Source organism: Lissotriton vulgaris, chromosome 7, assembly GCF_964263255.1.
Source record: "Lissotriton vulgaris chromosome 7, aLisVul1.2, whole genome shotgun sequence".
Lineage (NCBI taxonomy): Eukaryota > Metazoa > Chordata > Amphibia > Caudata > Salamandridae > Lissotriton > Lissotriton vulgaris.
This window is the reverse complement of record NC_141695.1, coordinates 1,735,578,770-1,735,606,049: the sequence shown is the minus strand read 5'-3', so window position 1 is coordinate 1,735,606,049 and position 27,280 is coordinate 1,735,578,770. Positions and strand designations below refer to the sequence as shown.

At 44.5% G+C, this 27,280-nt stretch overlaps 2 pseudogenes across 3 annotated transcripts in view; one reads left to right on the top strand and one right to left on the bottom strand.

The window, feature by feature from the left end:
• The window catches only part of LOC147706512 (epidermal differentiation-specific protein pseudogene), a 251,263-nt pseudogene that overhangs the window by 71,730 nt on the left and 152,253 nt on the right, over positions 1 to 27,280 (top strand). The gene's annotated exons all lie outside the window — the stretch shown is intronic.
• LOC147706513 (epidermal differentiation-specific protein pseudogene) lies at positions 1,238 to 22,366 on the bottom strand (annotated as a pseudogene). 2 transcript variants are annotated; one of them, XR_015297660.1, is made up of 3 exons: positions 22,317 to 22,366; positions 19,535 to 19,604; positions 1,238 to 5,210 (listed from the first exon to the last, which is right to left on the bottom strand). The product of XR_015297660.1 is annotated as an epidermal differentiation-specific protein pseudogene, transcript variant X2 (transcript). The 2 variants fall into 2 exon arrangements; XR_015297659.1 differs by having other exon boundaries at positions 1,238 to 5,214; positions 19,538 to 19,604.

Genomic DNA, 27,280 nt, shown 5'->3' with positions numbered 1-27,280 from the left:
TCGTTAGCTTAATGATAATGGATTTGCCCCAATTGACCAAAAGGTCTGATAGGCGGCCAAATCGAACATACTCCCGGAGCAGTTGCGCTAGGAACCGGGAGGGTTCACAAAGGAAAAGCACCACATCATCCACGTATAGTGAGATAGCTACTGGGCGATAGTTCAAATTCAGCACCGTCTCCCTGTGCCTCTGCCGAACGACACATGCCAGTGGTTCCAATATTATTGCAAATAGCAGAGGGGATAGAGGACACCCCTGACGCATGCCCCTCTCTATGTTAAAAGGTTCGGAAGTCAACCCACCAACACGCACCCTAGCCTTCGGATCTGCATAAAGCACCGCTATCCATTGTATAAATAAGGGTGGGGATCCCATCCGCCGCAAAACAAAAAACATATAGTTCCATTCCACCGAATCTGTCCAGCAGTACAGCCGCAGCTGACATGCTCGGCTCAAGTATGTGGAACATGGAAAAAACAGTCCGAAGATTATGCGATGTGGATCTCTCAGGTATAAAGACCGACTGATCAGGCAACACCAAGCATGACATCAGGGGCTGCAACCTAGTCGCTAAGATTTTGGCCAATATCTTCGTATCTATATTGCCCCTTCCTGCACATAAACAATCCTAAAATGCCATTTTGTAGCTTTCTTGTATGCTGCTTCGTGCAGCACATATGAAAGTTACAAAATGGCATTTGTTTAAAAGGTTTGTTTATGTACAGGAAGAGACACCGTCCTGGACATAAACAAACCATGGCTTTTTGCTTTTTCCATGTGTGCTGCACAAGGCAGCACACATGGAAAAAGCAAAAAAGAGGAGAAATAATGCATTTTTCCTCTTTTTGCCATCTTATGACCAGGATTTTTCTGGTTTTAATGTTGCTGCTGCCTCCTGTGTACACCATCCTTGTACATAGGGGGCAGCGTCAAATACAAAGGGTGTTGCAGTGGAACGCACAATACAACACCCACTGCACGCCCCTTTCACGCTAACGTGCCTTGTACATAAGGTGCAGCCCCTATCGCCACGGAAACATCACAAAAAGTGACGTTCCTGTGGCGATAGGGGCTTATACATATGCCCCTTAGAATTTAGGAAAGGTGAAAGATTCGCCCAATCAGAGGGTTCAAGAGAGTGCGCTCCTTAAACCACCCTCGCAAGCACAGACCAGTGCTGATAGGCTGACAATGTAGACTTATGGTTCAATTAAAAAGAGACAAGCATTATGGAACTGCTTTTAATTGTGATTTATTTTTAATACAGCCAAAGAAAAATAATCTACACAAACCCTTATCTTAACTTGATTTGCAAGTTAGAGGAAAGCAAACAGAAATAGTTGTTCATGAATTACTCCATTACTTGTTTATCGTAATGACAGGTTAATTAGACATCAGTGATTTATTTCTATTAATGGCAGTTTAAATAGACATATGTGATTTCTATTGATGACAGGTTAATTAGACGTGATTGCTGTTGTTGTGGCAGAGTTAAAGAAGGGCCTGGATATCTTCCATGCATCAGCTGAAGCCGAAATATCGTTGGAGGAGATCTTGAAGGAAAACTGAAAAGAAGTCTAAAATTCAGAACAGCTCTTAGAATTGCATACCTAATGTATCCGAATTGATGGATCACATTCATGATGTAAAGGATGCTGGCACCTCATTGAAACTGTGGCACAAATGAATACAGCAACATTATCCAATTTGCTTCTTTCAGTTCACGTGTTCACTCCTTGCAACCAAAACATTTGAGGGAAGTGGATCTGTGTTTGTGTAAATGTTCAGTGTCAGGACCACTGTCTCCAGCAGTAAGTAGTGACAGCCCAGGTGCGTCACTCAGGCCTTTCAAACTGTAATGATACTCAGTCTCATGATGTATGAACAGGTCTCTCAGTTATCAAGGACTGGCACAATGCAGTGGGTCAACCCTTGCTATAAAAGTGGGCGGCGCCCCACAGATGTCCCAGTGGCATTAATGTATCACTCCTTTTTGGCTTCAGTCGGTCTGTATTCTGTTAGCCTCGGTTTTTCCAATAAAACTCGTAAAGAGGGTTAAACTCATAAGGTAAAGATATTTATTGAATATTCATAATGTGCTGTTATTCAGTGTCTTGTAAGAAATGCAGTTCATGCTGCAGTGACACTGGTGACCAATAGAGTCTGACACAGGCAGAGATTCTGCAAGAAGCAGAGAGACACTGATGAAACATCACTGGCCAGGTGAGTTCAGCAACTTTGAAGCATTGCCACTGACTAACCTGTCTCAGTATGCCATTGCCTAAGAACCTTCAGCAATCAGCAGGTATGCAAAGAGACAGTCACATAAGAGAGGTGACTGAGATTAAGAAGGGCAGAGTCATACATTGGTACCTGATTGACATCCCATTGTCAGAGTATGGCATTGGCTCTCTCCATCTGGGTACAGTATATCCACTATGCAGCAGCGACAGCCTATTGCCGAATCCAACATTGGGACTAGTTAAGATTATGGTAGCCGTTTAGAGGTTATCACTAGACTACAGGTGGGACCTCTTTTATGGCTTGGATTAGCAGTGATGACTTTACACAAAGAAGGGGCTAGAGAGGTGAAATGCTAATCCATCCTCCCGGACTGAACACTAAGGGCCACATGTACGACCACCAGATTTTGTGAGTTCCTAATTGTACCTTTTTGCAACCCACAATTACGAAGTCTCAAAATGCGATGCACCAATGTGTCTCTGACACATTTAGCAATTCCTAATGGAGTCACAATTGACCTACCTCATCAATACAAAGCTTGGAATAAGCCTGCAAAACTAACTTCAATAACTAATGGACTGACCACTAACTTTGCGTTCTTCGATAGTATGCTACTCGCTGTAAAGCGCTTTGATGCCTCGTCAGGGTTACTAAGCACTATATAAATGCAATTTAAACAATAAATAAACAATATTCATGAGGTAGGTCGCAATTTACAACCCATTGGGAATAACTAGAATGTCAGGGATGGTGACATGCTGGGGACAGCGGACCACCATGACTGTGTTTGCTTTTAAATAAAGCAACTCTTTTGTTTGTTTCTGTAATGCAGACATTTTCCTTAAAGGAAAATAGGATAAGTTTCAAAAAGAAAAATGGAACATTTCAGTTACATTTCTTAAGAGTAGGCAATGCTTCGTAGAACCACTGCCTGCTCTTACAAAACATTCTTGCTCCCATTCACAAAAGGGAAGGGTCCCCTGGGGACCCATTCACGTTTCAGACTGGTTTACTATCTACTTAAAGTGGGCGGTAAACAGTGAATGTTTTGTGACCGTATTCCGGTTTCAAAGCATTCATAAGTCCCCCTGCTACTCGTAATAGGAAGGGATGCCCTTGACATGCCCTATCCTAACACCAAACCGCAAACTCTATTTTGTGAGATGGTAATAGGTTACTGACTCATAAATGGAGTTAGTACATACTAAAAGGCTCCTTAGCAGTTCCAAATGGCCCACTTCCCCATTTGTGACTGCTAAAACCTACCGTTCATGTGGCCCAAAATTATTAAGAAAAAGGGGCAGTGGTAAACTGAGAGAAGAGTTGCTTCTTTTTAGGAAAAAAATCCTCACTTCCTTTTCATTTCATGCTTCATTATAAGAATTGTATCACATCACAGACCATGTATTTCTGAGGTGGGCTCAACTAAAGATGTGGTAGCTGTAGATTTCCTATATGGGGATTTATTCCATATTCATAAATGTGAGGCTTAATATTGTCTTTATTCTAATTCTTAAAGGCCTTTATTTTGGGTAACTAAGACAAGATTAAAAAATCCCCAAAATCGATGCTTCTGACCCATTAGTTTTCCTTAGTTCCAGATAAATCAGTGTCTATATGTTTCGGCCATTTATATTAGCCACTCTGGGTCTATGGTTCTCCTCAGGACAGAAGGATATTCTCTAGATCCCTCAATTTAGAAATCAAGTGGTATTATGAAGCTTGCTACAAAATATTGATGAGGATTTTTGTAACTGCAAATAAGGGACTTTATTTCAAGTAGGGTGGGGGAAATTGGCAGCTACAAAATGATCCTTGAGAGGCATTGCATTTTTAAGGAAATGACAATCACCCAAAGAACATTGAATCCATATTGTGGAGTGGCCACTATGAAGAAGACAGTGTGGGCCCTTTTTAAGATTAATTGGGGACTTGGGACTGCACACTGATGAAGGTCCTTGTGCCATTCTCGCATCGATATGTTGCTCTTTCAGTCACAGTCTTAAGTCCCTGGACAATTGTCAGCTCTACTGGTACTGAGACCGTGACATCCTGGCGCATGAAATTGACAACAATTTTTTTGTGAGGAGGGACCTTTACCGGTATGCTAAAAACTACAGATTCCTTCTCAGTGACTGACTCCGATTCCCCTTTCTTCACTGTAAGTTTGTTGGACACCTCTCTCTTAATCGTGGCCACTTCCATCAAGGTAAATGAGTCACCGAGCTTGAGGGATGTTTCGTTACTAAATTCGAAGTTATGGGAAACATATTTCACGCACTCTCTAGTAGAAGTGGCAGTGAACTGCTGCTCCAAATCTGTGTCATTGTTGTGTTCCCACTTATCTAACTGGGTATTCTTTTCACTCTCTACCTTCTTGTCCCACAGAATCGTGGCTGTCACTGAGGTCTTCCCAGGGCGCAGAGGACGCACATGGGAGACTTGGTCATTCATACCAACATCATAGTAACTCGCCAGAGCTTCACCAGCCCTACCTACAATCGACCATCCAGATCTGTTTGGATGTGCATACAGAAGCCAGGCTCCTCTCTGGACTCTGTGGGAAGAAATCTTATCATTCATCCTTCCGTTATATAGATTGGCCTCTTCATTCAGAACCATTGATGAACCCAAGAAATTGGGATGCTCATAGACTGTGATCTGGGGATCGTTCAGGTCTTCGGTGATAAGCCTCAGAGAAGACGCCCTGTCATTCATTTCAGCCCATGAATATTCTCCCTCTTCTAGGGCAATGCACCATCCTTGATAGTTTGGATGGTCGTACATTATCCAAGGCTGCCCCTCCACTTTCACAGATGTGATGCAGTCTTCAAAGCTGTGATCTGCCAGACGTGGAACATCATTAGTAAAGGTCTTATGGAGTCCCTTGAAGTCGGGGTGTTCGTAGACAGTGATTGTGTTCATGGTCTTCGGCTATAGGGTTTCCAATGAGTTTCCCTTGTTTGAACCTGTAAGACAAAACAAAAGCCACTCCGTGAGGAACATTGTGAAGAGTTCTGCGCAAACTGGTTCTTCCCTTCTCCAAGGAAAGGTTTCATCATCATGATAAATACAGTCAATCGTCAGTTTTTCGAAAATGCCTTCCAGATACGGACTTTATATTTCACTATTTTAAAGCCCTCATCAGCAAATACATTGGTTCCTGCATGTTCTCAGGGTTTAGTAAGAGTATATACCACCAGGTGCTCATAAGCTGCAGGATAAGGAAGTCATTGGCTGGGTCAGAATCCTTATGAGGCATCACTCTGACAACAAGGAACTTGCCACTTACTGGTTACAGAGCTTCTGTATAAGTTCTCTGGCACTTACGCACAGAATTCCAAAGATTTGGAGTCTGGGTTGCATCATTATTTTGGCACAGCCTTGATGCAAAATATATTATGAGATTCACAAAGTTTGATATGCAATGGTTTGTTAACTGCTAGGCGTTTTCCCCCTCCTGTGCTGTGAAATCCCTAGTGCCATTTGTTCATGACGAGCTCAGCTCGTCATCAGCACACGACACCCGTGGGTGATGACGAGCTGAGCTCGTCATCAGCATCGAAAGGGTTAAGAATATGAAAACACGAATGCAAAGCAGTGTGTAGTGCTGGCTTGCATTACCTTACATCAGGTAGGAGTTACATGGGTGGTGCATGGGTTTTCCTGTCTACCCACCTATGTATTTTGAAGCAAATCTATATTCACAAAGACTTGTAAACATGGGTTTGCACCAAAATGGTGTAACTCCCTCAGGGGTGTTTGATAGTAGAGCTATGTTTATTTCTCCTAGTTTTTTCACTTTAATGTATGCTGCATTTTGCAGCACATATACAAAGAGGATAAGGGCTGAAAGGATAGTTTTATTGAGGGTGGTATCCCTTCCTGCATGAAAACTGTCTGGACCACAACCAGACACCCTTGCGACAGAACAAGAGAATACTTGCTTTGGTTCTAGGCAGCCACAAGTGCCCTAGTGCAATATCTCAGAAAATATGGTGCAGTTCTGCTCTGTCCATTTCACACAATACACTGCAGTAACTTCACTTCCTGCGATGCGTTGTGTGAAATGTCAGTAAACATAGCCCTAAATGTATTCCGCATAGCACACAATTCACCTATTTCAATAAAAATAAAATGTGTATATGTTTTTCCTTTCTCTCTTGTGCTCTCCTGTGCATTGACCTGAGTTTGGAGCATCATCATTGTGAACTGCATCCTACTCCAAAAAAATATCTGAAATTGAAAGCAGATTCAGATGACATGTTGGTGGCACAGCAAATCAGGGTCATGATGTCAAAGAAGTCTTTTTGGGAAGAAATGCAAGGAAGTCAGTTAAAAGACCAACGAGATATAGAGAGATGAATATAGTTAAAGCAGAGATCGGGCATATAACCTCATTAAAGTATGTTAACAAAATGTTCAAACCATAATTTTGTTTCCTCAACTGGGGAGACCTCATTGACTCACTTATTTCTCTTAAGATACGTAACGTTGGATGCCACTGGCGCACTACCATTTTGTTTCATTGCTCTTGGTTTCATCAGGTCTAAAAAAACACAATATTTTTTGTATTCACAAAATCCTTTGTTCATGTCTGCTTTCTTGTCTTTGAATTCTGAAAGTGCAACGGGAGGTCTGCTGACTGAAGAACTCTTGGACACTTCGAAGGCAGCCAAGGTAAGCGAGGGGTTGCGACATATGTACATATGTATCTAGATTTCTATATATTTATGTGGTGCGTTTTATGTTGGGGATTAAGTCCCCTTGAATCCTGAGGGTAACTGAGGGCCAACTAGCCCACCAGCTACCTCCAGGAAGCGCCACAGAGCGGCGTTGCATAGTGGTGTAAAAAGGGGGCGTGTCCTTGGACCTCCACTCTGCAATTCAGCTCCCTGGCGCTTAGTGAAGGTACCTGGTGGGCTAGTTAGCCCCCAGGGACCCTTAGGATTGAATGGGACTTAGTCCCCCAAATTAAAACGCGCCACAGGGCACGTTTGCACACTTGTCAAATCAGGCCACGCCCCCTCCCTGCACCACTGTGCAAATGCACCCCGTGGTGCGTTCTAAATAGGTGGATTAAATCACCTTGAGTCCTGAGGGTCCCTGGGGTCCAACTAGCCCACCAGCTACCTCCACTAAGCGCCACAGAGCTATATTGCAGAGAGGTGTCAAAAGGGGCGAGGCCTCAGAGCACCTCTCTGCAACGTAGCCCTGTGGCGCTTACTGGATCTTTCTGGTGAGCTAGTTGGCCCCCAGGGACCCTCAGGATTGAAGGGAGATTAATTCCATAACTTAAAACGCGCCACATGGAGCATTTGCATAGTGTTACTGGGAGGGGGCGGGGACTCTGGCATGCTGCCGGTCTTTTTTTCTTTTGTTTTTAGGGGGACTGTGTGGCCCCCTTCTTTTTACATATTTTTGGGCCCTGGGGGTTTTGTGGCCCCCCGTCATTTTACATTTTTTTGGCCCTGGGGATCCCATCCCCAGGGCCTGACCACTGTTTTTTAAAAATAAATTATCTACATAGGAAGGGGTCCGCGTGGCCCCCCTTCCCATGGCCAACCTCGGCCCCGGGTACCCCATCCCCTGGGGCATGGCCACAGATATATATTTTATTTTTTAAGGAGGGGGGCTGCGTGGCCCCCGTCCTGAGGCCTCTATTGACTCCGGGGACCCCATCTCCCAGGGCCGGCCTGCTGTGTTTTATTTTAATCATATTCACAAGGAGGGGGCTGCGTGGCCCCCCTCCCGGGCCAATTCTGGCCCCGGGGACCCCATCCCCCGGGGTCTGCCCACTCTGTTGTGAACCGTGGGGGGAGCCCCAATGCCCCCATGGTCTCTGGTGGCTCCCTGCCTCCTGCAGGAACCTGCATTGCTTTTCCACACGCGGAGCTGCTGACAATAACTCGCACACCCACAATGCACTACTGATGATGTGACATATTTCATCATTCATGACATGTTCAGTGACATCACTGATGACATCATCCAGTAACTGTGTTTTTCTTTAACATTTAAATATGTCTTATATATATGCCAAGGTGTATTGAAGAATGAGTGGGTGTATAAGTGTCTGAATGGAGGATTTAGTAGGTGCGTAACTGACTGTTTAAGTGAGTGCTTACATGTGTCTTACTGAATGCATGGGTTAGTAACTAAATTGTGTGTATGTCTGTATTAGTCTGTCTGATGTTGTATAAACTGCTGCATGGGTTGGTCAGTAGCTACATGAGGGTCTATATGGGTTATCAATTGGTTGCCTGTATATTTGTAAGGGTGCCTGACTGTGTGTGTGTGTGTGTGGGTGGGCGGTGTGGGACTCTTCGCATAGATGTTTGAGTGGTTGATTCACTGTGTGTATGGGTTCAAGAGTGTATGTGGAAACAGCTGTATGGGTGGGTGAGTATGTGTATGGGTGTGTTGGTGAGTGAATGGATGTCTCAATGGTACATATCCAAGTAACTACATATGTAAAAGACAGTGTATATGAAAGTTGAAGTATATAAATGACTATACATGAGAGTCAGTGATTGCGAGAGTGGCTGTATGGATGAGTGTGTACTTGTATCAGTGATTTTATAAAAGAGTAAGTATGCATGTGTTTCTGTTTGAATAAGTTATGTGGTATGTGTATAACTGTATATGTAAGTAAATGGAAGTGTTATTGATTCTTTGCATGACTGACTAGGTGTGTGAGTAGCTTTGGATGAGTGGTGGTTTGTGAGTGTCTGTATAGGTGTATGAGTGCTTCTGATAGTGTTGTATTGATGAGTGACTGCATGTATTAGTGATTGTATGGGTGAATGAGTGGATGTGTGTGTAGACCTAGGCATCAGTGAGTGTGTATGTAGTAACTGGTATTGGTGTGTCAATTGTTTCAAAAATGTTAGTCTGTATTTTATAGCGGTTGTATCAATGGGTATATTAGAGTGTGAGGAGGTGCATCAGATTTTCACGTGGATGATGTCATCAGTGATGTAATTTGAGATGTTATCAGTGATGTCACTGATCATGTCATGAATGTTGTAATGCCAATTATTAGTTAAAGAAGCATGTCACACCATATTATTTGTTTATTTGTCAAACTGAGTAAACTAAATCATTTAAATTGAAAACATTTTAATCTGTGGAAGAATAACTGGTAACTTCTTTAAAAGACATCCAAATTCTATGAGCATTTCATCTGATTTTGTGATCCATTATAAGCTTCAGTCCACTTTCAATCTTCCACAATAGCCTCAATGGTGTGGGAGGATGCTGAACACCTACATTAAATGGATATTGATGCTTTAGCATGGTCGTCTAGGCTAATTAGACACATTTCGTATGATTCTTGCTTTGGTTATACAGATCAATGGTGTAAGGAAATGTCTCTTTTTGCCTGATCACCCCTGAAGGTTTTGACCGATTCTGCTGATTATGACTGATGCTGCTCGGAAGGATGCTGCTGCTCATTCTGAGAGTGCACTGAGGCCTGCTAACCAGACCCAGTGTTCTGTCCCTTAAATGCACAGGGTTTACTGGCTTATACCCAATTGGCATAGGTTAACTTACTTCCAAGTCACTAGTATATGAAACAAGGGGTACACAGGGCCCATATGTTAGTGTCCTGTAGCACTTATTGTGCCACGCCGAGAGTGCAAAGTCATCATCATCATTGATAACTTTATTTCGACCACTGTGGTCCATAAAAGTACATGTTAAAACAAACATGAAAACATTAAAATCCATTTTTGAATAATACATAAAATAGGATAAAAAACACATTTCATATATATACACCTATTTACAGCAAAGTCAATTATGAGTTAAAAAATAGAATTAAACCATCCAAAAAGATATCAAAGCGATTCAAGACTTCTGTGGAAATCTTTAGTCTAGTTCAGATCTTTATAGAGGTTCTGCGTTTAATCCACATACCATATAGGAAACGAGAAACGGCAAATACAACAGGGGGGTGTGTATCATACATTAGTACTCTGAGCGCATATTCGCAATTGCTAAATCCCAGATTCCTACAAATAGGTTTTATCCATCGAGTGCGTGACAGCCCATATGCCGGACAGAAAAAGAATACATGACTTTTGTTTTCCAGCGGGTGTCCACACGCCGGGCACTCAGTGCTTTTATTTGGATCCCATTTACTGGTCAATGACCTTAATGGTAGACTGCCCATTCTTAATTGCAAATACAGCTTTCTCGCTTGGGCAGGGTAAATCATATCAAGGAATTCCTCTTTCTTGTACTCTGCTTTTATATAGAGGAATTGAGTTGTCAATCTGCCAAGTGTCGTGCTGGCATGAAGGATCATCAAATTATGGGACCTGTACCTTTTCACCAGGTCAGCCCTGGCATAGGCCGGGCAGGCTGACTCCGGAAATTCCCATAGCTCAGGGACACCGATCCTAGCACAAAGATCCTTAATATGGGAAAACCATGGGATTTTCTTTGATCTAGAAGCAACCCAAACCTCCTGAAACTCTGCACAATACGGGGCAAGCTCTGGGACAGACCAGAGTCTTCACCAGTAAGTGAGTGGCCTCAGGGCAACCTCCTCTTCCACAGGAAGTAGCCCCAGGTCAAACCTTAATGGGACCAGGGGGGTACTGACAGGCAAGGCAAACACATTTCTCATAAATTAATGTTCGACCCTTGCCAAACTTTTTGGCCGATAGTGTCCCCAAAGTTCCGCCCCATATAATGCGGCTGTTCTTGCTTGTACCTTGTATATTCCTACAATGGGGGCAGCCAGCTTAAAGGCAGATGTTCTATACATTTTAGATATCCCACCCACGGTCTGAGTCAGTTTCAGTGCAGACTTGTCTAGCTGTACATTCCACCCCAGATGTTCCTCGAGAGTGATACCTAGATATTCAAAGGTCTTTACTCTCTGGAGGGGTGTTCCGTTCAGGGCCGGGTTTGGCCACGTCTGCCTCGGGGATTAAAAATCATGAACTTTGTTTTGGCCAGGTTGATCTCCAAACGACTTAGCTCACAAAAATCTGCAAAACCATCAAGGGGACGTTGAATACCAGTAGCTGTTCAAGACAACAGTAGAGTGTCGTCCGCAAACATCAATGCAGGCACTCTTCCTGTAGCTAGTCTCGGGGCATCTGTATCCTTTATGCCTAGAAGGTATTTAATAAGTCCATTGATATGAAGGCAGAAAAGAGTGGGAGCCATCACACATCCCTGGTGCACCCCCTTTTGCACCTGAAATCGTGCTGACAATTCTCCCACTTTTCCACATCTAACCTGAGCGAAGTTACCAGAATGAAGTCTCATCAGCACTCCCAGGAGGTAGGGTGGCAGACCCAGATCATGGAGAACTCTCCACAATTTGTCCCTGGGGACCAGATCAAACGCGGCCCGCAGGTCCACAAAAATGAGGTAGAGGCTGCCACCCTCCACACTTACTGATTTCCAGTAAAGGACCTGTAGTTAGAAGATCTGGTCAATTGTGGAAGTGCCTGTTCTAAAGCCTGCTTGTAATGTAATCAGAATCTCATTGTCCTCTTCCCATATCTGGATTCTTTCCAGAAGTATCCGCCCAAATACCTTCTGTGGGATGTCTATCAGGCTGATAGGCCTGTAGTTCGAGGGTTGCAGAAGGCAGCCTTTTTTAAAGATAGGAACTATCTCAGCCCCTCCCCATGTCTCTGGCGGGTCTATCCCCATCAGGATTGTGTTGAACAGGACGCAGAGATAAGGAGCCCATATTTTTGGTACAGACCAAAACAAGTCCCCGGGGATTTTATCGATCCCCGGGGCTTTGTTGGGTAGTAACTTCGCAATGGCAGATTCCACTTCCAGAATCGATCTCTCCTGAGCCCCCCCCCCCAGTTGATGCTCGTGGAGGAGGCTCAAAGACACCAACTCGGAATCACCATTGGACGGTCGAGCGTAAAGGCTACCAAAATATTCTTCCCATATTGCTGGGGCTATGTTGGGGCTTACTGCGTTCTTCCCGCCCCTACCGTCATTACTAACAATTGCCCAGAATGTTTTGAGATCTCTGAACTATAGTGCCGACCTCAATTCATCCCACTTTTCTGCCTCCCAGGACTTTCTTTCCCTCTCTATAGCTGGCTTGTACTGCACCCTTAGTGACCTGATCCGGGATCTGTCTTTGGCCTTGATTGCTTTAATCAAATCCCCTTTCGGTTTACGGCAATCAGCAGTGTACCATGGGTGGGTCTTGGCAGATTTTTCCCTATAGGTCTGGAGTGGTAAAAAGACCTATAGCATTATTGAGGCTAGCTGGTTATGAATTTCAACAGGCCTATTATCCCTCCCATCTGCAGGACCCATTGACCCTACCTCTGCCATGTCATTAAGAAGGGGCAAAACCTGAAGATATATTTGCGACTGTCTGTTTGGACAGCCCATTATGTTGGGCCATTTTATTCTCCGTCTATTATCGTGGAGGAGGAGGGGCTGTCGAACAAGATTTGGCTCAATCAAATTATTGGTCAATCCCCAACTCCCTGGCTTTAGAGACAAAACCACGGCATTGTGGTCACTGTACGTCCGTTGGTGGATCTTAAAATCCTGTATCTTGTCCCATGATCTAGATTCGATCAGGATGTAATCAATGATCGATGATTGACCTACTCTATTAAAAGTCACATTTACAGGTCTATCCGATTTTAGCCGACCGTTACAAGGCCTTACAGATTGGGACAATGTAAGGAAGGTAATTTGTAGAACCAACGTGGTCCACGCTTTAACTGGGGGAATTGTGGTTTCTGGGATGTTCCAGTACAGGTTCTCCTCGTCAGGGTCCTCCAAGCATAATTTGCTAAGGGGTTCAAACTGGGAGTTGAAATCCCCCCCAATGATTATACCAACCTCGGCATCAAGAGTCTGTGCGAATTCCATCAGTTGTTCGATGACTATAGACTCTTGCCCACTCTGGGTTGGCCTAGAATTGATGTTAATTATAGGTAAAAATGTATTCCTCGGGAGGGTTAACAACACACATTGGATATCTGGGGAATCAACTGTCACCTGCTTAGCTGTTGCTCCCAGGTGAGTGGCTACCCAGGTACTTAGCCCTCCTGACGGTCTTCCTCTGCCTCCTTTTATTGCAGGGATATTGAATGTGGCAAACCCGCTTCACTGGAAGTTGTCCAGGGCCCACGTCTCCTGCATAAGGCAGATGTCATGTTTATCCATGAACAAGCCCCAGCCGTCAGATGTTAATTTGTTTTTCAGTCCCGCCACATTCCAGGAGAGTATGTTGATACTCCCATTTGCCTCACTGTGTGTTGGGCTTATGCTTTGGCCACAGTTGGTTAGTCTATACACACAGTCAGCCATCTGTGTAGTTCCCTTCCTCTCACTAACACAGCTGTCCCCCGCTCCCTGACTCTCCTACCCTGACACCTCCATTATCCATGTTACCTCCTATCCAACTACTTGGTTCCCTTCTATTTTGGCCTATTTTATCCCCGAATATACCTTCATCTCCCATATATCCTACCAAAGTAATGATGCGCTTCATCTCACTGAAATTGACTTTAACTTCCAGCAAGTTCTTGCTTTCTACTACAGAACAAGGGGGATTCTTAGTTTCCGACAGTCAATCTATAGATTCCAGGTTGCTATACCTATTATGATGATGGAACATGTCAAGCGAAATGGGGCTATTTAAAGGCCCATTCCAGGTGACGTTTCAAAAAAATGGGGTTACCTCCCTGAGTTTCCTCGCCTGTCCAATTTGTCCCCTCCCACATTTTTACTAAGTGGACATTACTGTGGGTACCCGGATAGAAATAAGTTAGTGGCAGGGATTTCATTAGCGTATCTGTCCACCTGTTCCTAAAGTTGATCACAATACAGTCCCCTGCTATGTTTTTCCCTCTGGGCCCTACCCAATCTACTCGTCTAGCGAATAAGATTTCACTGGTTCCCCCATTTGAAAGTGGTCTATTGTGATTCAACCAGTGGATGCATTTATTTTTGAGGTCTCTGTAATTCTCGACCTTCCCGGGCTCAGGGAAGGAACCCCCGCAAGAACCACCACAAAAGGTACTGACTTCGGGGGCAAAGCTAGGCGAGACAACATGGGCCTGCTAGGATCCAACGATCTCATCCTTTATCCCAAATTTGTTACCTGTGTTGGGCCTTGACCAGAGCTACTAGCCCCGATATCATCCCTACCCCCCCCCATTCTTTGTATTAGCCGGGGCACTAGGTACGACTAACACTGACTGAGTGGTTGGGTGAGTGGTTGAGTTGCTTAACCCCAAACTTACACTGAATCATAAAATTATTAAGGATTGTTTGGGGCGGGATAGAGTGGTGGATATTAAATGGTTGGCATACATCAAAACATCCACTGCACTCCTGGGTCGACCGGAACTATATTCAAATCCGGAAAATTTGAATAAAGATGATATTAACTGGGTAAAACAAAATTTCATTAGGACCCGAGAAATGGATAGAGAGTCGATTGAAATCTCTAAACCGACAGTAAGATCACATTTTATGCTGATTAACTCAATGTCAATGCAACCGTACCTGACTGTTGTTACACGTCCTTATCATCGTTGGTTGCTAACTAAATTTAGATTTAATCAGGCACACTTTCTGTTGGGTACCTATGAGAACTGGTGCACGCCAATGGAAAATGCACCATGTGAATGTGATAATTTTTCCGATCAGGATTTGATACATTTTATCTTTTTCTGTCCCTTCTTCTCGGAAGGCAGGGTAAGGTATATCAAGCCTCTCCTGAGGGAAATGGGGTTCCTACAGCTGAAACCAGCTTTGTTGTTTTTACAATTAATGGAAAATCATCGGGTGATGTTCTGTGTAGCCAATTTTCTGATTGCATCTATCCGTGCTAGACGGAAGAGACTCCATACAAGTCTAGATGGAGTTAATGTAAATGTTTGCCCTATACCTGGTAGTATGAACTAATTTCTAGGCTCTGGTCCAACCCACATATATTTTTATAAAGGAATATGAATTATTTCCTGATAACAGTGTAATTCCTGTGTGCTAGGTCATTTTATATGTATTTGTTAATGAATTTTAAAATGTACAGTATTTTTATAGCTTTGTATGATGTTTTTATGTATTTGTAAAGCATACTTTTATGATTTTTATTTAATCGAATAAAGTGCTTTTTGACTTGACTTGACTTGAGTGGTTGAGTGTTTGTCGTGCCAGTTGGGACTGATAAAGCCCTTTCTGTATTTGTAGCCTCCGGAATTATACTCTGTGTGCCTGCCTGGCTGGGGCCAGTCGGACCTATACCATTACTGGCAGGTTCCACACCCCCTCTACCCTTCCCAATTTAGGTAAAGACAATGATTCAAGACAAGACAGTCTTTTTTCAATAGAGTTCAGTCTTTCATGAATCGGGAGACAGGACTCTATAAATATCAGTTCCATTTTAGCCCAAAAGTCCCCTCCTCTCTCTGACAGTGACAATTCTTCATTAGCTTCTATGGGCTGTGACTTATCCACTCCAGACTGCGACCCATCAAGTACACCCACGGGAGATTCATTCTCCATATTGGCCCGTTTTTGCTTTTTCGATTTTGTATTTGCTAGTGCAGTTCCCCCACGCTTTCTTTTTGCTACTTGATCTTGCACTTTGCTCTTAGCCCCTAAGTTAGTATCCACGGCCAACCGTATTGACTGACCCGATCTAGTAGTTCCTGGGCTTTGAGGTGGCGTTGCTGATTCAGATACTATTAGTGCCACATTAGCTGGAGGGCTATGCAACATGACTGCCACTTCTGTCAAAATATTGCTTTCTCCCGCCGATCTAGTAGGTGCAGTATCGGCTACTGTTTGTATTACAGTCAATGGCATCGTAAGTGAAGATTCAATTGTCGGAGATGAGGCCTTGTCTGATTGGCCCAATGAAGACCGTTTATCAAAAATTGGGTCCATGGATAGCCTTCTTTCTGTTAGTTCATTTTCCCGTTGTAGCATGGACGTTGCCCTAGTTAAAAAACTGGTCAATTGTCCCTACAACACTTCCTGTGGTTGGCTTTCTCCCCTTCATGGCCATGGTCATGTTAGTTCAGTAGAGAATATCTCAGCGTTCAGTTGTTCAGGAAGGATTAGATAGTAACAGTACGATATAGAACAGAGCTTTATGCTACAAAGCAACACACTGACCTTATTGTGCAGATCTACGGCGAGGGTCAATGAAGAGGGTCCCGTTGCGTCCTCGTTCATGCTCGGATGGGCTCAGATGGGCCCGCCCTTGGCTCGGGCTTCCCCCGGCTCGTCCCGCGCGCGTCCCGCAAGCGGAGGGCTGCGGTGGCTAAATGCGCCTCCAGAGGCTGCTTGGGATTGTAGTTCCGGGGCGGTGGTGGCACTGGTGGTGGAGTCCGCTTACTCCTGGCGGTGGTAGCGATAAGGTAAGCCCCCCCCCGCAGCTCTTCCTGTGGCAGTATGACTTTTGTGGTGTCAGCAAGGCTCTCACTGCTCCCTCCTGCTGACAAGCTCCCCCCAGTGGCAAAGTAAACCATGTGTCCCAGCCTGCCTCTGCACAATGGAAGAGCAGTTTTAAACTGATAATCAACTTTGCCGTTCATACCAATGGCAAAGTCCCTACCTCCCTTTTTTTTTAAAGTATTGCACTCCTTATTAAGTAGAACATGTATTCCTATGTGTCCTAACATTGAAAAAGAAAATATATATAATTTTTACAGTGGAAAGGCTAGTAGCCCCAATGGCAAGTACAGGGTTACACCGACAACTCAGCTGTGTTAAATTCTTAATGAAACTACTAAAGTTGGTACTTCAAGGTATCAAATTAATCATCAGATTAATCTTGACCGAATACCAAAGCCACAATAAATGTAGCTTATGAGTATATGAAACTTTTAATAAGGTGCCACTCTGGTGCCCAAGTTCTCAAGAGGCCATTCACAAATGCTGGCCGCAAGATATTCTTCTGCCCTCTCGGGGAGTAGTCTGGATGACTCCCAGAGAAGGACACAATATAGATCCGCTGTTGGAAGAGGGGTTATCTCTCCCTGGAAAGAAGCTACCTTGGATGTGAGTCCAAAAGGAGAGCTCAAAATGGAAACCGCCTTTGAAGGGCAAATGGTGACACACTTGAAAGGGGCTATTCTTTTGTTCTGTTAGACAGGTTGGTATCAGGGGGTTGCCAAACTAGTCTTTCCTAGCCCTCAGCTAGGCACACTTATAGGTTGGACTGCCAAACTCCACACACCAAGAAGGGTCCTGCCATCTTGGGAGTGGGCAGAAGAGTGAACTCTGGGATAGCTAATTGCCACACATTGCAGGAAGTCATCATCAGGCTCGAAAGGGTCTAGTAGCCCACTGGGTAGTAACCGCTGCATCCCTTCAGGTATTATGTGGGCATAAATATGGCACCCAGACCTCAGATCACATGTGGGCTGGAGAGAGTACTGATGCGCAAAAGTTGCATCAAGTCTGTTGGATCGGGGAGAGTCATCGAAGAGCAGTGCAAGACGGACAATAGCCTTCACCATGGAGAACTGCTGGTATTGCTGTGACCGGAAACCAGTGCACCAGTGGCAACTGGAACTTTTGCTGGACCCAAGAGGACCTCAAGGGACAATGACCCCTGGGGCTAAAGATGCCCCATCAGGATCGGGGATCGAGGATGTAGCCTCAGGGCAACCTCTGTCGGCCGGATCAATTCCCACAGCATGCTTTATCCCTTGCATCAGGACCCCTCCATTCAAGTCTATGGGAGTCTTTCGTTGAGCCTATTTGACGTGCAGTACTTTGGTATTCTGGAATGTGGGGATTGTTGCTAGGTGGGAGCGTGGATTGGACATTGGCAATAATACTGACATTCATTGCAACATGATGCGTCACACAGTGAATATAACGCATCCATCATGTCGCAAGTAGGGTGCTGGGAAAACTGTTGCATGGCTGTTTTCATAAATGAGGTCCTGAGTTTCTGCGCCTCAACATAGCATGGGGAGTTGGTGGTGCCTAGATTCTCATCCCTGTGCACAGAATTTCTTGTTGCCATTGCTGTAGAAACCCTTAGAATTTGACAGAATAATCTTGACTCACCAGTTGGAAGTTGCAGCTGGAAGTTCCAGCTCGGTCAGTATTTGTGTGTTTCCACAGTCAGTACTTAGACCGGTTCCAGGCAGTTCTGCCCTTCTTCTTATAGAAATGACAATGTATCTGGGCGCAAGTCAATGGCACATAATCTCTGCTATGCGCTCAGCAGACCAGTAAACTGGTACATAATTTCTGCTCATCAGCCAGTGGAGTGGTAAAACATCCAGAACGTGACGCTTTTTTTTGCAGCAGAATAGATATCATATAGACTGGCATATGAAGTGTGAAGGGGGTCTTTATTTAACTGGAAATGAAGAAAAACTCCAGGCAATGCCAGGTTTGTGGCCATCTTATAATGGGGGTGGAGGAACGACTGACACATTAAAAAGTAAGGGAATATACAAATGTACAGAAGTACAGGTAGATGAATTAAATTACATTTCTTACACATTAAGGGCAAGATGCATCATGCATGTTGCTCCCTGCAAACTGTCCGAATCCCAGAATCGGGCCATTTGTGATCGCAAAAATGCATTTCCGATGCAGCAAACCCAACTTTGCGAATCGGTAACCTGTCACCGAATCTCAAAATGGGCTTGCGATTCGCTATTTGGAAAGGGCGTTTTTAGGGCGTCCCAAATAGCAAATCTTAACAGCATGCATGAATGTTTTGTGACCGTGAATGTGGTCTGTCGCTTTTTACCACCTACTTCAAGTAGGTGGTAACGCATTCGCAAATGGGAAGGGGTCCCCTTTGTGATTGTTAATAAAAGAATCATTTAAGAGCAGGCAGCGGTCCCACGGACCGCCGCCTGCTCATGAAAAATGAAAAGAAAACTTTTCATATTTTTTTAAATGCATCTTGTTTTTCTTTAAGGAAAATGGGCTACATTAAAAAAAACGAATTGCTCAATTTAAAAGCAATCACAGACATTGTGGTCTGCTGAGCCCAGTAGGCCACCCTCTCTTTGATTTTTACGATTCCTATGGGGCCGCAAATTGCGACCTACCTCATTAATATTCATGAGGTAGGTCATTCGGGAACCCCTAGGAATCGCTAAAAGTGTTAAGCACACTTTCATGCATTCCATTTTGTGATTTCCTAATTGCGAATTGCAAAGATTCGCAATTAGAAAATCGCAAAACAGAGCCTTCATACATCTGGCCCTAAAAGAACAGTCAAATTAATTTCGTAAAATTAATTTATGATAATATGATAATCAAATATGTAACAAAGAATCAAACCTGTTTTGGAAGCTTCAGGATATGGCAGACAGATATTTGGGGCTGCACTCTGGGAATGTTTGTTGATCTGAAAGAATAAGGAATACAGTTGAACACGTTTTCTTTACCCATGAAAATACATTGTTTTTTTTTAATGTTCATGATTTTCTTCTTGATAACTTTGGAGGGCTGGGTCATTTCGGGCTTCTTTGGAAGATGTTGTTTCAGTGTTGGGTTTCCTATTAAGGGGGATTGCGGCAACCGACAAGCAATTGCAAAAAGGAAGTGCAGGGACACAGGCGGTATCTGGACAAACAGAGGGATGGGATCTAACATAAGGCAATTGCTGCTTAAGGACACAGTGTTTTGGGGCATTTGCAGGAGGAAAAGTGGGTGAAACACAGTAATTGGCTTCTTTGGAACAGAGGATGTGAAAACAGGAGACAGGTAAGCAAAACATTTGGGTAATTCGCGACAGAAGTGTTTAGAGTTACTCAGCAACCAGCTAAATGAACACAGTTTTCACCCAAAAGAGCAGGTTTCAGGCATAGATACATATTGGTTTCATGCCACGCATGACCCCTTCAATCACACTGACATTTTAGTCACTTCCATAATGCATTTTGGGAATGGAAGTTTATTGTTAACATACTGAGCAGTGTTTTAGGTGGGCTGGGTCCTAAATGATGCTCATTTCCTGGCAGTGTTGACTCAGCAAAATATATCTGGAAGTCAAAAAACAATCTGAGTGACAGGTTTAGAGTTCATTGTGTAGGGAGCCAGGGGAAGGAAGGGAGAGGATGCTGACCAGTTGGAGGATAAGGACACCCTAGCCATGAGGATCAGCATTAGGAGAACCAGAACCAGGGTGACGAAGCATGGAGGGGAACAGGAACAAGGAGAAGCAAGACCAGGAGAAACAACCAGGAGAAACAGCACACGGAGGACCTGGACCATGGTGAGGATCCAGACAAGGGTGAGAAGGATGAAGAGTGCCAAGATAATGTGGTGAAGGGGAATTAGGACCCAATGGAGCATGGCCCAAAGGAATAGAAAGACAAGATGTAGGAGAAACAAGATCCTGGACCAGCAAGACAAAGTAGACTATGTGGGTCTGGGAGCATCACCCAGGATCAGAGGGATGAGAGGACCAAGGCAGAGGTAGCAGACTAAGGTGGACAGATCCAGAAGGACCAGTACCAGGAGAACAATGGAAATGAGCAGTAGAGGCAGGAGAACCAGGGCCACAGAGATCAATCAGAACCAAGGAACTAGAAGCCGAAGGACCCAGGCCAGGAGGATTGAGACCAGGAAGGACCAGGGTTACCCGGACCATGAGGCCAAAGATTAGCAAGCTGAGGTGGAATAGAAAGGACCAGGACATTTAGGGCTGAAAAGACTAAGATCTGAACTTCCATGAGAGTGCAAGGAAGTATGTTCCTAACCCAGAATGGAAAGAACGGCATGGAACAAGGTGACCTTCAACATGGGAACCGGAAGGCTCAGGGAGTCAATGATGAGAAAGACCCAACCCAGGAGAACCATTATTATGACGACCTTGACAGAGGAGACCACGGTCAGATGGACAATAATAAAGTGAACAGGCACACCAGGAGACTGGAGGATTAGTCGGACTTGGGTGTGTCAGTAAATCCAGTGGACTACAGTGACTGGAGAAACCAAGGCCAGTGTGACCAGCACCAGAGGACCAGACAAAAGGATACCAGAACTATATGGGGAAGGGGACCAAGACAGAAGAATTAGGAACACGCAAAATCTTGGGACTAAATAAATCAGTGATGAAGGTCCAAGTGGACAGAGGCACTAAAATCAGGATGAGGAGAATGACAATGACCAGGACAGGGAGACTGTGAAATTGGAGAATTAGAATCCAGAAGACTAGAGAAGGAGTACACGCAAATGACGACCAGAGAGACCAGGTCTGGCAAGGGAAGTCACAGAATGTCGTGAACCCCTAGAACTAGCATTTAACCCACTTTTCTTAGAACAAAATGCAAGGTTACGCTCCTCGCATAGTTGTGTACACTCCACCAGCTTCCATCTATAGCTATAGCACCACTAAAGGGCGAATGACAACCAAAAGGGGTAATGAACAGATGAAGGCTTCCTTCCTTCTTCCCTATTTACTTGTGCCACTATTAGCTGTTTCTATCCATGCCTTCTCATCTCACATTTTGGTGGTGAGTAAGAGCTGTTTCCTAAGTGATGGGGGTTCTGGATAGTCGCTCCGGGGAATGTTGAGGTTCCTGAAGGCAGATATAATTTTTTTAGATGTGTGTACTAGGGTATGTTTTGTAATTTGCTACTTGTGTGACAGCACTGAATTGTTTAAGGTTTAGGCATGCAGGTTAGGGGAAACTAGTAGTGCACAGAAAGAGGATTAATGTCACCAGTTAAGAAAGGAGCCATCTTGGAGGAGCAGGCATCTAATAACAGTGAAGTAGCTGGGGTGGGGGGTAGGAGTGGTCACTATAGCTGGGTGTTGAAAGGTGGGCTGGTTCTACATACTTGCAGAGTATTAGTGAGGTGGTTTAATTTCAATGTAATGCATTACCAGAGTTTGTTATCCCAGTCATGTCTCATTAAACAGCCCTCCACCATCTGTGCTCTACCTTGCCTGAATCCTTGCTCGCTTTAGTGAGAACCCTGCTGTGGTCAGGGCAGGGGTATTTCTAAATGCACTCTGTGATGATTATAGAATGACAGTGGCTGCTTGCTCTGGTGTTGTCTTTGAGAGATCACAATGGCTTAGGGCCAAGGTCCAGCTGTCTGCACTCACCTCTGGTGATCTTGGGGTTGTCATCCACTAGCTTGTGTTCTCTCTGCAGTAATCACCACTCCCGGAGGCCGGTCTTATAAGGCTCTTACTGATGATGTCAGCAGGCTCCACTCTAGGAATGGGGCATGAGAAAAGCAAACAGGAGGCACAGAAATCACTCACAGAGGCACATGATGTTTAAAATGACTGTAGGTGTATAAACACATAATGCCTTCCACCCCCTTGTGATGTGCACGCACTACTTAGTAAAATAGACAAAAATCTAAATAGTCATGTCTCCCACAGAATGTCATTACCTCTGCATCCTCAGAAACAGCATCAAAACTGTCTATAGATATTCTAAACCTTACCTTAAACCCTAAATCTAACCTAAAGCACTTCACCTAACCCTAATCATGTTCCGATGCTTTAGATTCTCTGTGCTTTTTGATATATGAGTTTTGTTGAAATACACCGTCTATGTTTTAAAATGGGTACTTTGAATTATACCTAATGTTAGACTGTCAAAAATATATTTAAATTCTGGCTTGCCGAGCCTTCAGTGTGACAGCACTGGGACTGCAGTAGATCTGAATGCTTCAGTCGGACCTGGATGGTGCTCAATACTTCAGTTTTACTATTACTGCTATTTATCGCTAAATAGGCTTAGCGACGATTTTTTTTCGCTGCCTATCTCTTGATATGTTAGCGGAGAAAACATGCTATTAGCAACATTTTTCTCCATTGTGCTAAAATATCCAGCTTTAGCGGCGAAATGCGTGAACATCGCTGAGAATACAGCGATATTCACGCATTAGCGATGAAATGCTCTTAGCCATTTTATCCACCTCCCATTGGAAAACATAGCTAAGAACTGGTCTGGGCAGCCGTTAGTATTTGGAGATATTCGCGCTTAGCGCAAATATTTCCAACGCTACGCCTGCCTTGCTAATAGGCGATAACAACATTATCGACTGCTTTCAGTCGCTAACTGGTTGGGTACGCCCACTATCCATGTCATTAGCGATAAACATCACTGACATGCAAAGCGGGCCCCAACCCGCTCGCTATCGCCCAAAAGCTGTCGCTAACATCAGTTAGCGACAGCTTGCTAATAGGGTGATAGAATCATCGCCGCTTAGCGGCTGAAAACGGCCTATCGCCCCCCTTGTAATACGCCTCAAGGTTTCCTGATCCCACACTCTCACTCTAACTCATTCTTTCATTTACTTTCTACTTTTCTAACTTGCTAATCCACCAACTCAATCAGTCTCTCAACCACTTCTTGTGGGACAGACCCCCGCTTGGATGCCTCAGATTGCCTGTGAAAAATGCTGCTACCACCCTGTTCCAGTCCTGGCTAAATGTCAAAGACAGACTGCGAAAAAATGGTGCTGTCATCCTGCCCCTGAAATAGCACTTTGCTGTGAACCTACTTACTCTTTTTATTACTCTTTTAAATTGATGTTTCTTTAAATGTCTGCATAGCACTAACATTTCCCTGACAACCTTTTATTCTGGTGTCCACTTGAAATGATCACAAATTTATTTTGAAGGTTTTTGGTTTAGGTGCGCGGACCCAGAAACATATTAGCAACAAATAGCAATAATTATCGCTAAATAAGCTTAGCGATAATTTTTTTTATCGCCGCGCATCACCGGATTTTATTGCAGAGATAACGTGCTATTAGCAATGCTTATCTGAAATGCAATAAAATATCCTGCGATAGCGGCTCAATGCGTGAATTTCGCTGGAAATCCAGCTATATTCAGGCATCATCGCCAATAGGGTCTTAACCTGAATATCTACCTCCCATTGGATATGCAGGTTAAGAAGTGGTCTGTGCAGGTTCTGGCAATATTCGCGCCTAGCGCACATTTTTTTATTGCTTGGCCTGCGTTGATAATAGGCGATAGCGATGTTAGCAACTGCGTTCAGTCGCTAACAGTTTGGCTACGGGCGCTTTGCATGTCATTAGCGATAAATATCTCTGACATGCAAAGCGGGCCCCAAACCGGTCGCTATCGCCTACAAGCTGTCGCTAACTGTTGTTAGCGACAGCTTGCTAACAGGGCGATAAAATTATTGCCGCTTTCGCTGGAAAAAGTCCTGCTGAAGCGGCGATAATGCCCTTGATAATATGCCCCCTATTTCTTTTGCACATCAGCTTTTCTGCCATGATGCCAAACACCTGTGTTCCCACTCGTTATGCTGTTTCTAACCCACCTGTGTTATTATCAAAACTGTGCTGGTTTATAATTCACCACACAATATAAATTATTATCACACCATTGTCAGTCCTATGCTCACTCACACATACTCACTCACTATTGCTGACTTTATCTTCCGCTTACCCTCTCCATTGCGGCCAATGAGCAAAGTATTTATTCAGCACTCAAACAGTAATACAGTGAAAACACAAAACAAGAAAAATGGCAAATTAATTTAGATAAATAGAGTAAATATTCAAATGAATAAAATTACACTAAAACAACAAAAATCCAATTAGTAGAGCTAGAGTTATGGATTTTTTAAGTTTTAAAGAGAAAATAATGCCTAAAAGCACCAATCAATCAATCAATCAATCAATGACACTTATAGAGCGCGCTACATACCCGTAGGGTCTCAAGGCGCTGGGGGGGGGGGGGTGCCGCTACTGCTCGAACAGCCAGGTCTTCAGCTTCTTTCTGAAGGAGAGGTGGTCTTGGGTCAGGCGCAGGTCGGGAGGGAGGGAGTTCCAGGTCTTGGCGGCCATGTAGGAGAGGGACCTTCCTCCTGTAGTCGCTCTTCGGATGCGGGGGACGGTGGCGAGGGCGTGGTTGGCTGATCGGAGGTGGCGTTTGGGAGCGTAGAAGTTGATCCGGCTGTTGAGGTAGCTCGGGCCTTGGTCGTGTAGGGCTTTGTGTGCGTGGGTGAGGAGGCGGAAGGTGATTCTTTTGTTGACGGGGAGCCAGTGAAGGTCTCTCAGATGTCCGGAGATGTGGCTGGTTCGTGGGATGTCGAGGATGAGTCTGGCTGAGGCGTTCTGGATCCGCTGGAGTCTCTTCTGGAGCTTGGCGGTGGTACCGGCGTAGAGGGCGTTGCCGTAGTCCAGTCGGCTGGTGATGAGGGCCTCTCACCCAATCACCACTCACCACTGGGGAAAAGTCACAAGTTGAGGCTGACCATGATGAGGTCTGGGCGTATACAGGGACCCGGTTTGCCCTACTGAAGAGTTACCTTATCAAGCCTTGTAACGTGCTGCCATTCACATTGGCGGAGGCCACTAGGAGTTTGCTGTCAGCACGAGGAGCAAGTTGGCATCAAGGACAATCGCTGTTTTGGCCAAAGAGCAGGTCCTTGCTGGAGCTTCACATTGGCGGTAATTGCAAGTTGTCCCTCTCGGCTCGAAGTGCAGGTCCCACTGGAGCTTTACACTTGCCGTCATCACAAGATCGTTGTTCAGCATGAACAGTCCACATCTCAGTCACCAGGAGCCTGACCCTCAGTATGTTTTACCTAGAGTTCATGAGGAATACCCTCTGAAGTCAGCCAAGGGTCCAGCTCTCTCCTGCAGAGCCCAGCAGCAGGGTTCAGACAGGTGCAGGATTGTTCAGTAGGTGTTGGTCGCCGGTAACGTGCATTTTAAATTGCAATTCATTTGAGAGTAAACAGCATTTCTCTATCTGTTCCCAAACAGATTTTATCATTTTTTAATTGTAATACAGTTTCCTAATGTTTGTCTAGGGGATATAACCTTACAGCAGTGAAAAACAACTTTAGGAGTTTTTCCCTACCTGGACCTGTAAAATGTATGTACCAATATCCTACTATTTAAAACCTATGCATCCTGCCCTACGTGGGTCTTTAGGGCCTTCTTTAGGGGGTCACTTAAAAATATTAAAGATGAAGATTTAGGCTCGGTCATTGACAAAATTGACTAAAGTGTCAATTTAAAACTGCACTACAGGCTGCAGTGGCAGGTATGAGACATATTTTAAAGTGCTATTAAACTGGGTCGCACAATGAGTGCTACTGCCTACTAGTAGCACTTAATTTACAGACCCTAAGTGCATATCATACCATATGGGACTTATAAGCAGGTTAAATGTACCAATCAGTTGGAGGCCAGTAGTGCCATGTTTTAGGGAGAGAGCACAAGCACTTTACCACTGGAAATCTGGATTAACCCCTTGCATGCTCGTGATGGAACCATTCCGTCACGAGCCACGGTGGTGCTGTGATGGTGACGATATGGTTCCGTCACAGCCCGGCCACCGCGCTTGCGTGATGCTGATCTCGCGCCTGAACTGAGGGTTCTATTAGGCAGGCGGGGCCGTGACGGAACCATTCCGTCACAAGCACAGCGCCACCGCGGCTCGTGACGGAGTGGTTCCAAGGGGTTAAAGTGCACAGAGTTCTAATTCCATCAGAAACAAATTCAGCAACAACAGGTTGTAAAACCAAAAAGTCTGTGGCAATACTACACAAAGCATGACAGGTCAAACAATATCTATTTATTTCAAATGTATGGCAAAACACCTACAAATAGAATATTTTCTTCTGCAGATTTTCCTGCTGCCAGATGTGATTCCTGTTGCAGTTGGATGCTGCTGCTGTGGTCCATACTTACCTGTGAAACACAGGTGCATAGGGGGTGAGCCGCTGCTCTGAACGCCGCCACTGCAGACTCAATTTCACACAATAGCCTCTGCCTGCCTGACACCGGACCTCAATCAGGGCTGTTAAAACAAATTGCAGTTTTGTGTGGGGTCGCTTTTCAATGCCACTTCGGCAAATCTTCCTTCTGCCAGGTTCGACTCCCCAAATTTCCTTTGAAATCATTGTCAATACTGATGGTGAGCCTTGTACCTCTGTGAGAGACAGTCTCATGTCAGAGGTTTGAAAGTGGGTTGTTTATACATCAACATATGTTGGGGAATACATTGTTGTACTACAATTACACACTGTCAATGTATCTTGAGATTTATATTGTGAACTCTTG